The sequence below is a fragment of the Cyanistes caeruleus genome, chromosome 20 (assembly GCF_971803275.1).
Source record: "Cyanistes caeruleus chromosome 20, bCyaCae1.hap1.1, whole genome shotgun sequence".
Classification (NCBI taxonomy): Eukaryota; Metazoa; Chordata; class Aves; order Passeriformes; family Paridae; genus Cyanistes; species Cyanistes caeruleus.
Genome location: NC_141720.1, coordinates 9,537,954 through 9,553,169, shown reverse-complemented (window position 1 = coordinate 9,553,169; position 15,216 = coordinate 9,537,954). Strand labels below are relative to the sequence as shown.

General features: G+C 50.1%; 1 protein-coding gene across 6 annotated transcripts in view; it reads left to right on the top strand.

The window, feature by feature from the left end:
• The window catches only part of NR6A1 (nuclear receptor subfamily 6 group A member 1), a 75,217-nt gene that overhangs the window by 30,764 nt on the left and 29,237 nt on the right, over positions 1-15,216 (top strand). The gene's annotated exons all lie outside the window — the stretch shown is intronic.

Sequence of the window (15,216 nt, the reverse complement as noted above, 5' to 3'; positions counted from 1 at the left end):
ATTGGGCCGCGCCCGCGCCCCGGAGGGTCCGTCCCGCCCCGCCGGCGGGCGCAGGGCCGGGGTTGTTCGGGGGCCGCGGTTGTTTCGTTTGGGGGCCGGGGTTTTTTCGTTTGGGGGCCGAGCGGGCCCGACCCGCACCTGCCCCGCGGTCCCGCAGCGCCCGGGCCCGCCGCCGGCTCCGCCGCGAGGCTGTCACCCGGCCCCGGCGGGCGGCGGCCGGGCCTTGTCCGCCGGCCCCCGCGCCCCCTCCCGGGTTATCCCCGGGCGTTCCGGGCCGCTGGGAAACTGGGTCACGGCGCGGCCCCGCCGCCAGCACGGGCAGAGCCGGGCAATAGCGTGAGGCCACTTCGTGTTCGCACTTTAAGGCACCTAAAAGGTTTCAGCGGCTCCAGCGCCTGGAGCTGTGGGCTCCTGGAAAACCTCGGGATTGTTCCCTCTGCAGCGGCAGGACAGACCCCTCCAAATCCTGCTGGCAGCTTTGCCCTGAATCAATCGCATGTAACATCGAGGAGATTCTGCCCTCGTGTTTGTTTCCTTTCCATTCTTTAGCGCAGTGAGAACTAGCGTTGCCGTTTGTATGGCAGGACAGAATAAAACGCTTTAAAGCCCGTTCTCAATGAGACCACCTGATGATGAATGAACTGCACTACCTTGCTAGTTTCAGTGGTTTCAGACTGACAAAACTCAAAGCTGCTCCCACGACTTGTCTGCTTCCATTCCCTGTGCTAGAACAGGGAAACAAGACACTGGCATGTCTCTGGAATTGCACGAACTTTGTTTCTGTCAAGTGTTTTCAGGGGGAACCCAGGGCTGAGCAGTGGGGAGAGGTCAATGTCCATGTTGCATTTTCTCTTCGCATTCTCTTCCAGATTTCTTTGTCTTTTTTTCTCTGCTTTTTTTCAGTTACTGACCTTTTATTCTTCTCAGAACATTTTGAGAGGGGAAGACCAAAGCCCTGGCCACTCTCCTTGGAGGAGAGTTTGGCCTGGGTGACTCCTGAGGCCCATTCTGACCTACAATCCTGTACCGTAGCACAGGTTCTCATTCTCTAACAATGAAGCACTGAAGGGCTGTTCTCTCTCTGTGTTTTGCTGCTGTTAAAGTGCCTTCAGTAGCAACTGCAGTCACCACTGCTGGTTCTGGGTTCCTGTGCTTTGGTGGTCTGGCAGCCCCAGCCCCCTGGGACAGGGCAGCCGCAGGTGACACATGAAGGGAAGGAGCTGCAGCAGCAATGCAGCTCCTGCCCTTTCTGGTCAAGTTTGTTGAGTTTTTCAGCTGTGCCATGATGTCATTAGCAGGGACACGGAGGGGTGGGTCAGAGGGCCCTTGTGGGCATTCTTGATATGGATTTCTGTAGAATTCCCCTTCAAGGGCTGGATGAATGCATAAATGGAAAATCAAAATGAAATGGGAAAACAAATGACAGTTACATGGAGCTCATCCAAAAGGAAGCAATTTGGAAAGAAAAAGAAAAAAACACAAAACTTGACAAGCTGCTTTAACAGTGACCCAGGCTCGTATCACTGTCACACAGCTGCTATTGATGTGGATGAAGAGGTTCCCACCTCCCTGTCATGAGTGTGAAGGAGATAACTCATATCTACTGTCCATTCTGCTCACAATCACCATTGTTGTAACTTCTCCAGTTCCCAGACGGCTTCCTATCTGCCTCCTCTTTTGAGAATTGTCTGTCATTCTTGAGTCAGGTAGTTACCCTCTTGAAACATAGTTGATCCAGTTGTTAGAATACTTACTCTGGTACTTGCTGGGGTAAGGGTGAGCTTCTGACTGAAAAACATCTGGTATCTTTGATCCTATTTATTGAAAATAAGAATGAATCCATAAGAGTATTTTTGAGGGTAATATGGGCTTTACAAGGTGTCTGAACAGCTATGGGAACCCATTTTAAGATTAGCAGAAATACTATAGAAGCTCTCAAATATGAAAAGTTAGGGTCTGGAAAAGGGAACAGGCTTTTGGCACAGTGTATAAGCACAACCACATGCCAATCTCCAGGTGCCTCCTTCTGTCCCCACATCAGAGGTGATCTTCAGATGTTTGAGTCGCTTGAATATTTTGAAGCTCGTCCTAATTATTTTGCTCTCATTCTCAAAACACTCGTTCCTGCTCAGTAGGATGAACAGTGTGATTACTAAATTAGAACAGTGTTTCACTAAATCTATGGAAAACATCGTTTCCCGTTGGGAAGTGAACTGCTGGAGCAGCCATGGAGAACAAGTTCCCCAGGCAAGGGCACTGCAGCCGAGGCCGTTGTGCCATGGCTGTTCCTCCAAGCCGGAGCTGGGCCCTGCAGGACCCTGTCAGTGTCACCACTGATGGGGCTGGGGGCAGGAGGTGGGGGTTGACCCAGTTTTCAGCCTTTCAGCCATTTTTCAGTGCTGTCATCAACTTTGTGTTACATTTTGCTGCTTAGAATTTACCCAAGTCAAAGTGAAAAAGCAATGGAGATCCGTTGAGGAATCTAAAGAAGAGGCAATGCCGGTACTCCCTTGTGGTTCCCCCAATTATCCTTGAGTCTTTCTGGCAGTTCCCATCCTGGAAAAAGGCTGTGACAAGACAGGGGAAGGAGGAAGGATGACTTCCCATGAGTTTGGTCAGATCCAATGTGCCAATCCATACAGGCGAGGCCCAGGCCAGATGCGTCTCATTTCTCTTCATACTGCAAAGACCAGCAAATGAAGAAGTGGGGCTTAAAGGATATGTGTCTTTTTTCCTTTCTGTGTCATCTTTATTGAGAAATTAAGAGAAATCCAGAGTGTTAATCTGAACCTCCCCTCTTCCACCACCCCAATGTGCAGCACTGTGCTGGTCAGACCAGCTAAGTCATCTTCTTATCCCTCCCTGTTGCTGTTCTCTTCCTTTCCTTGGGAGACTGAGATGTGCCTATTGTCAAGTCCATTCAGACAAGACTGTGAAGAAATTATTTAAGAAAATAGTTTGGGAAAAGTTAATTTGGGTCAAGGAGGGATTAAGTGAGGAAATTGTTTCTTTACATCCTTCTGCTAAGAAGTAAGCAAGGGAAGAGATTGAAAATAAACCTTGTTGAGCCCATTTTTGGAGTTATTTTGTATGTGCTCTGTCCTTTTGGTAGCTGTCATTGCTTAAATCCATCTAACTTGATGAGGAAGGAAAGAGATTCAGCTTGAGAGCAAATTCAAAGTGAAAAGATTTGGCCAGTGACATGATGAAAGGGATAAGTGTAGGTAGAATGGGATTAAACAGAAGTATTGGTATTGAACACACGGCTCAGATGCCTTTACTCTTGACAGCCTTATTTGAAGCCAAATTTGTATCCCTTCTGCATGAAAAGGAAAGATAAAATTAATTTAAAAAAAATCAATGTGAAACTGAGCGAGATAGAAATTGTTTGATAGAGTTGATAGGCACTTGGGAAGCCTCACTGCAAAGCATCAGGAGCAGCATCAGGGAGCAGCTGTGGCAGGAGGGATGCCTGGATTTGGAGGGGCTGTCCCAAGGAGCAGCCTCAGCGGCTGCAGCTGTGCTCAGGAGAGACCTGGCTGCACATTCCCCTGCTCCCGTGCAGGGGGAGGCCCTGACAAACAGTACAGGGTTCTTGCATACCTGCTCCTCTGTGCATATCGTTTCCTCTTGGCTTTGAAACCTCGGCTTAAAAGAGTAGCCTGTAAAAGTGGAATTCCCTGGGCCTTGTGAGGTGTTCCATTTACTACCGTGAGCATGAGTTCTGTATGCACCACAGGACAGTGGCTGGAACTGCAGTGTGGCACGGTCACGCTCTCTTGTGCAAAGCCAGTTGTCCTCACCACACTGAGAGTGAGGGAGCAGCTCGAATTCTCTCACTTGGGAGTAAACACAAGGGGGAAATTAAAGCACAAGACTAAAACTGAGTAAGAAGTCAGTAGAAGAGCCAGAAACAGGGTCTGCTAACTCTGTGCATTATTTGTTTTTTAGGGTGTACTGCCAGTATTAATAACAAAAGAATTGGCTCGGTTTCCACACTTGGGCTATGAAATATGCATGCCTGTGTTCCTGCAATCAGGGGAGCGCTGTCCTCCTCCGAGGAGCGCTGCAGGTTAGCACTCTGACAGGGTCCCTGTGGCTGCCTGCTTCTCGGTGCCTGTCACCTTCTGTAGTCATCAAGTGGATAAAGAATTTTTGTCATGCTGCTTCATGAATGAAGCCTGTGCTCCTAAAGAGCATAAGAATTAGCTCTGAAGTGTGCATTAGCACAAAGCCGAGGATGTTGGAAATCATAAGAACTAAAATACACATGCACTCCATTTTCCCTTTCCCTTATCCTGACTCTGAGTGGGGACAGAGTCTGGGTTTAGTTTGTCATGGTTTTTTTTCACCCTGGCTGCTGCTAAAATGCTTGGGACTCTGGAGAGCTACCAGCCCTTTGCTTTTAGCATCATTCAAAAATCTTCCATTTAGAGACCATTCTGATATCTTGGTGGTTTTTTTCCTCGTCGTCTTTTTTTAACTACTAAGGAAATTTGCATGAAAATGGAATCATTGTTTCTGAAGAGTTCCATCTGCTCCTGCTGCTTATTCTGGAGCTGAAGTCATAATCCTCCGTTTGTGAAATTTCCCATTGAAGAGATTTTTGGCTTGTTATAGTTTCAGCACAAAATTTCAGAACAGAGGAAATATAGATGTTTCACCTAGGGAAAATAAATAAATAAAAAAAAAAGCGCCTGGAGATGACATCAGAACTGCCAGTATATCTGCAGTCAATACACTGTAATTCCATAGGGACTGAGGGAGTAGGAAATAGGACAGTACATGAGGTGTGCAGGGCTTGGGGTGGGAAAATGCATTTCTTCATAGCATCAGAGCTTTGGCTGGGGGTTATGAAGGAGCTGTAATCTTCTGAGTGGCTCAGTAAATAGGATTCCTTTTGGTGGAAGTGAAAGGGCAGGAATCAGGAATGCTGTTCAGGGCAGCAGGAATGCTCAGACTAGCCAGAAATGAGTCAAGTCCCTTTAAAAGAGCTTTGGCCAGACTGGAGCTGCCAGTCTTCTCCCAAGGAGGATCCATGGGATGGATATTCATGTAGCCACTCTCACAGCCCTCTGTCTTCTTCCGAGGAATATTCTGTGAACGAGAGGAGGATTTTTGTTGTTGTTCCAATTCCTTCTCTTCCTGTGTTTACTTACATTGATGTGCAATGCCGCGTCTGCGTGTGCCTGCGTGTAAAGGCCGGGCACATCCAGTCCAAGCAGCAGGGGATCCCGTGGGCCGGGAGGTGACACTTGTCCTGCTCGGACCTCTGTCGCTATGCAGAAATGCTGCGGGAATCTGGGTCAGGGCGAGCGGCGCTGGCAGCGGCCGCGGGGCTGCGGCTGGGCCGGGCTGGGCAGGGATCGCGTGCGGGGCTCCCTCCGCCTGCTCCCAAAGATATTCCAGGAGAATTACTGACCTCCTTTTGCATCCTCATTTACGGGATTGTTTCCCGCACCGCGAGCGCTGCTAGTGAGGAACATTGCATATGTATGAACCGGGCTGTGCTTAAAGTAGGTAATACATAGTTCTGCTCGGGAAAAGCAATTCATCCGCAGCGTTTGGCATTTTGTGTGTTCATTAGATCGTGGTGTGCACGTGTGTCCCTGCGTGCGGCCCTGTGCTCGGGAGCTGCCCCGTTAACCCTTCCCGGAGCCGGCGCTTTCCAGAAGAGCTCTCCTCCATCACCGCGGGCTGAATTCACACATCCCTCCCGCTCATCTGCACTCCTGCCGTATCTCCTTCCCCGTGTGATGTCCGCCACGGTGCGTTCCTCCTCCTGCCGAGCAGAGCCCCGTGTGCAGGGCTGTGGAGCTGCAGCAGGAGCTGGGTGATGGAGCAGCCCGGCTCGGACGGACCGCAGTGACCGTGTGGCTCCGGCCCCGCCGCTGTCCCAGGGATGCCACTCGCACACACGGCCGAGGGGTGGACAGGTCCCGTCCCAGAGAGCCTGGTCCCCCGGCCTGACACTCACCCTGCACATCCCTTCCTGGCTTGTTTTCACTGCTCCCTGTCTGTTGGCGGCTGAACTCTCCCGCTTTCTAAAATCTCTTAGTGTACTATCCCTGCATAGGAATTGACTCCTGGAGGTGTCAGTCCACAGCTCTGTCTGCAGCTCAAGCACAACCATTAGCAGCTATTGAACTTTATATACAAATCAGAGGTATAATTTACCTCTTTAGGGACAAAGGATGGCTGATACCAACACACCAGCTTCGAGTGCAGCCGTGCTCTGTGAGCTCCACAGGAAATACACTTAGCTAAACACAGTTGTAATTACGTGCAGCTTCCAACCTCTGTTTTCTTGCTGTTCTGTACCACAGTAGTGCTCAAGTACCACGGATTTGGGAAAGCCTAGCCATCTACACCTCATCCCAATCAGCCTTGCTCCCTTGTTGCCAGCTACTCTATCTCCTCCATCTTCTCTCTCATCTGTCCCTGGCCTTCAGAGCCTTTTAAAGAGATAATTTTAGTCTGCTGGTCAGGTAAAGCCTGGTCTCTTTTGCAGGTGAGGCACTTTGCAGTTGCTCCATGGGTCCAGGTTTGGCTGGGACCTCCTACCCTGCCTAAAGGTCAGCTTTTCACCTAGGGACTCCCACGGAATCCACAGTTCTTACCATCAACCCTCCTGTGGTCTCTGCTGCTGTGCCTTCCTTGTCTGGAGCTGGGGGGAAAACACTGGGGAAGGCACCAAGCTCCTGGCTCAAGGCACAGCTCTTATACTGACAGGCACAGAGCCTGACATCCCAAAATTTTGTTAGTTGGACACAGACTGCGATAGTAGATATTGGCAGAGGATAATGGACTGTGTTTCTGATGGATATTGAATGCTTTCAGAGGAGAAGCTAGTGCTGGGCTTCAAGAATAAAGAAATAACTGGCAAATTTATATCTACATACTGTTCTGAAAAATGTAACATCACTTCTTCAAGGGGAAAAGCCTATGCTAAAGTTTGTTATCACTTTTCATACCTTCAGTGTTGAGGAAGTGTCCCTTTTGCTTATCTGACAGCCTCAGGAAGACAGGCATTTTTCAGGTCTGTCAGGTCAGTTTGTATTTGTTTTGTGCTGCAGGTGAGGCTGTGTCACAGGCTGGTCTGGGGTATTGCTGTCTGGCCTCCAGAGCGGCCCACAGAACTGTGTGTGAGCTGCAGTAGCATGTACACATCCTTCCAAACTGTTTGTGTTACTGAGGCATACACCTCCTTTGTTTTTTCTTTTAAAATTAATTTTGTGCTTTATTTCTGTGTGCAGAAACACATTGACTCACATGTACGACCAGAGCACAAATTCTGCACAGCTACAGCAAAGTTCCAAATAAGACTAGAAATTACATGTAGCTCTGTGATTTAATTTTCTCTGACATATTGAGTCTATGTTTTAGCCTACAGAACTCCACAGCTGTGCCCTAATTCTCTTTTCCTTGTGATCTCAACATCGCTGCCTTTTAAGGCATTGCTATTCTTGGATCTCAGCAGGACACCATGTTAGACTGTCACCCTGCTCGCTGTATTGCCAGTGCAGAAAGCAGCTTCTCCCTGGACTTGCAGAGAATATGTGCAAGCAAACTTTGGAGCAATTTAGTGGGTGGATGAGACTAGATCAGAGTGCTTTATATCCTACACAATAGTGTGTATTGAGGTGAGGGTGTACGGGTTCCTCTGTGATTGCTATCTCAGGGCATAAGGAAAGTGTTTATATTTTGTTACAAATAACAAGCAATAATGTAATTAGTCTTTGGCAAAACTCACACAGGAAAGGTTAGATATCTTTTGCTTTAAAGAAGAGGGTTGCTGCCCTGTGGGTGTTTATGTTTTGTTAAGTGACATTCATACCTCTAGAACTCAGACGTCTAATTCCTGATTTAACCAAAAACTGAGAGTGTATAACCCTGGTGTGGCCCTTATCTAATATCTTACATTTGCTCCTGTAGACGTTGTGCAAGTGCAGTTTGCTAAATTTGGTGTAGGGACTCACTCAGTGTGATTTGGGCTGTTCTGACACACGATGTGGCACCTCACGGCGAGGTCTGTGGATCTGAGCATCCAGGGTGTCTCCTGTGAGTAGCAGGAGCTGTTTTCAGGAGTACGTGTGCTGCAAAGTCATCACAACACAGCACAAAGAGCCCCGTAGTTTCTGCTGATAAGATGCCTGGTGGTGAGCACTGGGAGTTTTCTATTTGCCTTGTTTTCAAGATGTATGATAAAAACCGTAACTCAGATTTTAATTTTTAACTTCTAAAAAAACGCGTGGGATTATCTTGGGTGAGCAACACGAACGTATCATGCCATTGGAATGTCAAAAATTTAATGCAGAGATCCAGGTGCTGTTGTTGGGGCAGATCATTTTAATTTCAAATCTGAATCTTACATGTTTCCTCTCAAACCCTCTCACATCTCTTGCAGCACCTTGCGTTGAGAAGGATCCCTCTGGCTAAACCCGCTGTGCTGCGCTAGGGAGGGCTTGTGGCTGTGGTTGGCAGCCAGCAAGGCTGCAGAGAGCAGGGCAGCTCTGTCTGTCTGTCTGTCTGTCTGTCCTGCACACACAGACATGCTGTGAGTGAGGCCTTGGCTGGCTGCACCCTCTCCTCAGCCCCGAGAGCAACCAGGAGAATCTGTTTGGTTTAGCAAATGTGCCGTTTTCACATTCCCAAAGGCAGGCAAAGCAGGGCGGCAGTGGGGGCTCCTGGAGCTCTGGCAGTGGGGGCTCCTGGAGCTCTGGCAGTGGGGGCTCCTGGAGCTCTGGCAGTGGGGGCTCCTGGAGCTCTGGCAGTGGGGGCTCCTGGAGCTCTGGCAGTGGGGGCTCCTGGAGCTCTGGCAGTGGGGGCTCCTGGAGCTCTGGCAGTGGGGGCTCCTGGAGCTCCAGTGTTTCTCGGGAGCCGCAGTGGGAGCTGTGGTGAGGACGGTTCCTGCAGAGAGCAGCTCAGGACAGGCTTAATGAGGGGAAATCAACCCCCCTAATTCGGGGGCCGCGTCCCCGGGCAGTCATGGGGAGAGGTGGATTCCTCCGGCAGGCAATTTAGAGGCATCTGTTAAGAACTAATCACAGTCCTAACGTGGGGCTCCTCTGAGCATGAGGTTCCTGCACAAGGAATTAAGGCCCCGACTTCCACCAGCAGCTGCTCCGGAGTCGGCTGGGAAGAGCTGCTGCTCTGTGCCATGTTCAGAGCTTGGAGCCTCTTCACTCACGAGGCATGAAATTTGGGAATCTCTATGGCCTTGGTTCCAGGTCTGATGTCAAATCCTCACTGTTTCAGCAATTCCTGTGGGCATGACGTGCTCGTGCAGTTGGATGTCCTGTGAAAAACCATCACTGAAAAGCCTTTCACTCACTGTGCTCCAGCATGGCATCACATTTTTTGCTTTTCCAGCAGACTGGTGTGGTCGTGCAGCCACGGGTCCCTTCTCTGTTGAGACGCCTTAATGAGGCCGAGGTTTGTGGTCAGGGCTGCTGACAGGAAAGAGAAAGGGGAAAATAAAAATGAGCATAGGGAAGTGTTGTGGGAAGAGCTTTCCACAGCATTCATGGGATTTAATGTCCTGAGGACACAGTCAGAGGAATTCAGAGGAATAAAATCTCTATGACAAATCATAGAATTGTTGCATTGCATTTAATGTATTTTAATTGACTCTGGTTTTGTCCCCTGTTGGTTTTATAGTGCTGTCATCTGGAAGACAAAGTATAGAGCTGTGCTTTCCCAGCAGAGCTGTGCCTGTGTGTGCACTGGTTGGATCTAGAAGGCCAGGCTTGGTGTGAGCTGGATAATTACCCTGTAAATGAACCAGAGCAAATGTAGGTTTGAGGAATCTCTTGAAATGTGAGTAAAATATTGACTAGATACCAATTAAGTGAGCACAAGGCTGGATCATGTTGAAAATAGCATGTAAAGATGCAGTTAGACTGTATTGTGAGACATATGTACGTACAGGATCAACTCGATATCCAAAAAATTAGTTCCACCATGTGGAAAAGTTCTTGACTCCAAAGCAGACACTTGGCAAAGAGCAGATCCTCTGCTGCTTCAGCTGGGGAAGTAGCTGGTAATTAGAGGCTCATCTGTGAATCACCACAAAAGAAAATGAGGGCACAGTTTTTGAATGGGCTTGATGAAAACAGAGGGATATTGGGATTAGAGACTCATGGTTTCTTCTCTGGGTTTGAAGAAGAGTGTGATTTGTCATGGGTTGCATTGTCGGTGCACCCTGCCTGATCCTCTTCCTGTCTGCTCAATTTGTCTGGAGGTTGTTTGGGTTCTCTTGTGCGGGATGACCACTTTTCTCAGTTTCTCCTGCTTTCCTCTCCATCTGTGAAATCAAGGGAAATTCCTTCGTACACAGAAGACCCTGTTTATCTTTGAGCAGCTTCCTATGTAAAACAGTTTTATGACTATAGAAATTTCATCCTGAAAATGTGCTGCAGTCCTGGGGGCTCATGTTATGAGCAGTCAGTTGTAGCTGTTACCACTATGCAGTAGCTTTCCTCCTCAAGTACATTATCGTATTACCATAGATTTAAATATTTGATTTACAAAATGTCGCCGCCTGATACTCCAGCAGTATCATGTAAGACACATAACAATAGATACTGAGTGTAAAGATTGTTTTAAATGGCTTTAATACAGACAGAGGTCAGAAAAGGCAAGATAACAGCAGAAGAGGCTATGTCAAAAAGTAATTAGAGCAGGACAAATGGATTGTGCAGGCATGTCGAAGGCTGTTATTTCTGTAGGCAGTGAGTAGGAAAGGTGTTAATGTAATGTGACAGATCTGGAGCAAAAATGAGGGTGCAGGGAAAACAAATAGGAGCTGACCAATGGAATGGTTTAAATTATGAGGTTTGCTTTAACATAATTTGATTACACATGAAAGAAATGTTTAGTGTAGTTTCTTTGAAAACCTAATTGTCTTAAATACTGCATGTTCAATTCAGTTTTACACCCAAAGCAGCAGCCCCTGTGCTAAGGCAGCCTTGCTCCCTGTCAGGAATAGGCATGGGAATACTTCGTCCTGTGTGGCTTCACGAATGAGAGGAGGATGGAAGATTTTTTTCCCCTAGTGTTTGTCTAATAAAATTGGCTCTTTTTGCAGTCACGTACATCTTAATTTGGAACCTCGTGCTAGCTGGGGTGGGTGGTATCTGGGCCTGGGAGCTGCTGGTACAGGTGATGTATAAATTATCCAGTTCATCAGAAGGAAAGGATGAGGATCAGGTTTAGCAGGAGGAGGACAGGAAGGAAACATTTGTTTTTTCAGGATTCAGCTCTTGCCCCATTCAGAATTGGAACCAAGATTAGTAGGAGGGGGGAGCAGTGCAGAAATGCCCCAGATTTCCAGGCTGGCCCAAAGGACTGAACAGGATACAAAGAACCTCCCCAGCCCCGCTCTGCTTGGTAATGTTGTGCTGTGATCACACAGCCTGCTGTACTCACAAAGATTTGACCTTGCAGCCAGGACAACCTGTGTAGCTCATGGGCACATTTTCCTCACATTTGCAACAGCAGCAGCTTAAAATGATGAAAGCATTTTTTCTGAAGGAGCCCCCTCTGCAGCTTTGAGCTGGGCACTTCAGGTTATGGCTGGACAACAAAAGGGGGTGCAGAGCTCATGACAAATTATGGGCCCTTATCCCCCTAAACCAGAGCCAGGTGTGTCACTGAGCCATTCTCCTGTACTGATTGCCTTTCCTTGCTGCTTTGAGGCCCTCTAGAAAGGAAGCTGAATTTACACAAGGGTTTTTTGAGTATGGGGATTTCTTCTGCGCTGTTGTCCTCAATTGCCCTTGCCTTTCTAATAAATATATTTTCCATATTGTTGTTTATAGATGGTCGTAGATGGTAAATCACTCAGTCCCCAAGCTGGGAGGTTGGCAGGAGTTTCTTACAGAAGCTGAGAGTTCAGGTGATGTGTTTTTTTCAGTGGAATATGCTGTTTTCTGCATGGATGTATTCTTGGCTGGTTACATGGGTACAAAGGGGAAGTCTGAGGGTTTGTCAGGATATATCAGATGGTTCCTCCATAATTTTGTTCCAGTTTTTGTAAATTTTGGAAGGACATTTCAGGTCAGCTTTTCCTTTTCTTGTAAAAAAGGAAAATAGGATTACAAACTTCAACAAGTTAAATTGCACACTTAAAGATGATTGAGGGCAGAAAGGGACATTTTAAATAGCTACTCCTACTGTCAGAAGAGCTAATTGCAGGAAGATGAAACCCTAGTGCCATCCAGCCCATGAGCGGCACCCGGGGAGGGGAGGATGCTGCGGAGCTCCGGGTCTGCCAGCCCCTCTCCCGGTGTGTCCAGCTCCTCTCCCGGTGTGTCCAGCCCCTCTCCCGGTGTGTCCAGCCCCTCTCCCGGTGTGTCCAGCTCCTCTCCCGGTGTGTCCAGCCCCTCTCCCGGTGTGTCCAGCCCCTCTCCCGGTGTGTCCAGCCCCTCTCCCGGTGTGTCCAGCTCCTCTCCCGGTGTGTCCAGCCCCTCTCCCGGTGTGTCCAGCCCCTCTCCCGGTGTGTCCAGCTCCTCTCCCGGTGTGTCCAGCCCCTCTCCCGGTGTGTCCAGCCCGTTCCCGGTGTGTCCAGCCCCTCTCCCGGTGTGTCCAGCCCGTTCCCGGTGTGTCCAGCACCTCTCCCGGTGTGTCCAGCCCGTTCCCGGTGTGTCCAGCTCCTCTCCCGGTGTGTCCAGCCCCGTTCCCGGTGTGTCCAGCCCGTTCCCGGTATGTCCAGCTCCTCTCCCGGTGTGTCCAGCCCCTCTCCCGGTGTGTCCAGCCCCTCTCCCGGTGTGTCCAGCCCCGTTCCCGGTGTGTCCAGCCCCTCTCCCGGTGTGTCCAGCCCGTTCCCGGTGTGTCCAGCCCCGCTGTGCCGCTCGCCGTGTCCTCGGTCGGGTGCTGCCCTCTCCCGTCCGGCGGCGGCCGCACGGACCCGCGGGGACCCGGCCGTGTGCCCTGAGCCGCAGGAGCCCTGCTCAGCTCTCTGGAAAGCCGGGGGACGGGGATCCGCCGATGCTTTCTCTGTCCGACATGACCCAAGCGTTTCTCTGGGCTTGGAGCACAGCAGCGATGCTCGGCCACATCCCGCCCAGCTCTCTGTGCTGTCACCGTGTGCCACCTCCCCAAACCTCTGCCGAGTCGCACCGGGGTGTAAGAGAGGTCAGAACGTTCCTGAACAGGACTTTCCCCAACACTTAATGATCCGAAGAAGATCCTAAGCCGCTGCAGTCTCAGCAACGTGTTGGCTGCAGTTGTAATTCTGAAGGTTTTTTCTTTGTTTTGCCGTCTGACCTGACATTTGAGGAAATGTCCTCACTGTTTGTTTGTTTTTCCCTGGGCATACAAAAAAATTGCTGTTCACCACTAAGCTGAAATTTGTAAATACTGTCCAGAGCTGTAATAACTACAGCTATAACAACAAACTTGTTGCTATTATTAAAAACACCAGCAACTGCAGCAGGCTGGTGTAGCTGTGTGAATGCGGTTTGTGTAAGTCTGGCATAAAGTCATCTTTCAGTTTATCACTTTAATGCACAGAATTTTCCCACCTCTTCAAATCTGGGACATAGTCTCTGCCTCGTGGCCTACAGGCCTCTCCTCTGTTCCTGCATGCTGCCAAACATCATCTTCTGCCCAGGTTTGGATGCAGGGATTTGGGCTCCTCTGTGTCAGTGCTGGCTGATGGGTGCCCTGGTTCTGTAGGTGGGACACGCTGGCACAAAGTGCCCAGCGCTGCATCTCCCCTGAGCTCAGTGTCTGAGCTCGGTGCTGGGCTCAGTGTCTGAGCTCGGTGCTGGGCTCAGTGTCTGAGCTCTGCCCTGAGCTCAGTGTCTGAGCTCGGTGCTGGGCTCAGTGTCTGAGCTCTGCCCTGGGCTCAGTGTCTGAGCTCGGTGCTGGGCTCAGTGTCTGAGCTCTGCCCTGGGCTCAGTGTCTGAGCTCTGCCCTGGGCTCAGTGTCTGAGCTCGGCCCTGGGCTCAGTGTCTGAGCTCAGCCCTGGGCTCAGTGTCTGAGCTCGGTGCTGGGCTCAGTGTCTGAGCTCGGCCCTGGGCTCAGTGTCTGAGCTCGGTGCTGGGCTCAGTGTCTGAGCTCAGCCCTGGGCTCAGTGTCTGAGCTCTGCCCTGGGCTCAGTGTCTGAGCTCGGCCCTGGGCTCGGTGTCTCAGCTCGGTGCTGGGCTCAGTGTCTGAGCTCTGCCCTGGGCTCAGTGTCTGAGCTCGGCCCTGGGCTTAGTGTCTGAGCTCGGCCCTGGGCTCAGTGTCTGAGCTCGGTGCTGGGCTCGGTGTCTGAGCTCGGCCCTGGGCTCAGTGTCTGAGCTCGGTGCTGGGCTCAGTGTCTGAGCTCTGCCCTGGGCTCGGTGTCTGAGCTCGGTGCTGGGCTCGGTGTCTGAGCTCGGCCCTGGGCTCAGTGTCTGAGCTCTGCCCTGGGCTCGGTGTCTGAGCTCGGTGCTGGGCTCAGTGTCTGAGCTCGGCCCCGGGCTCGGTGTCTCAGCTCGGCTCTGGCAGAAGCTGCAGCCCTCGGGAGGAGGTGCAGGGCCCCGATCCTGCCCTGGGCCCGCTGTGGCTCCAGCCGAGCCGTGCTCGGGGCTGTGCGAGGCTCTCGCTGTTAACACGGAGCCAGCCCGAGGACTGCCCCGTGTTTTCCTCTATGATCTGATGCTGTGTCACCCGATTTGGTTCCGGAGTTACAGGAGAGGCACTCTTAGAATGGGTGGAGCCATCCCATAGGAAGGGAATGGAGCTCGATTGCCTCCTCATAGAAATGTAAAGCTTCTCCCTTTGCAATTCCCCTTTCTTGTACTTTCCCACTAAGGCAGTAAAACCATATACTTGCCATGCCTACAATCCCATTTGTTTTCCTTTTTTCCTCTAAAGTCGACCTTTCTGAGGAGCCCTTAACCTCCCCCCTGCCTTTTCCTCTGTTACACAGAGCTGCTGCTCTCTGCTGTTTGTCACCCACCAAGCGAGGTGCAATGAAACTCTTCTTGTAACCACTCAGTTGACTGGGATGGCAAATTCGGTAGCCAGGCAAATAAAAATATAAACAAACAGATAAAACTGGAAATTGATAGAAGGATTCCATTTACACAATGACCTATCAAACTCGTAAGAAGTAGAAAATTGCTTAATTTTATGTGCACCAAGTGACCAACTTCACTAGAATTATTAACACCACATTCCTGGTGTGTTTAACGCCAGGGAGGAGAGGAATTACCCAATCTGTTGTTAAACCATTATCACAGA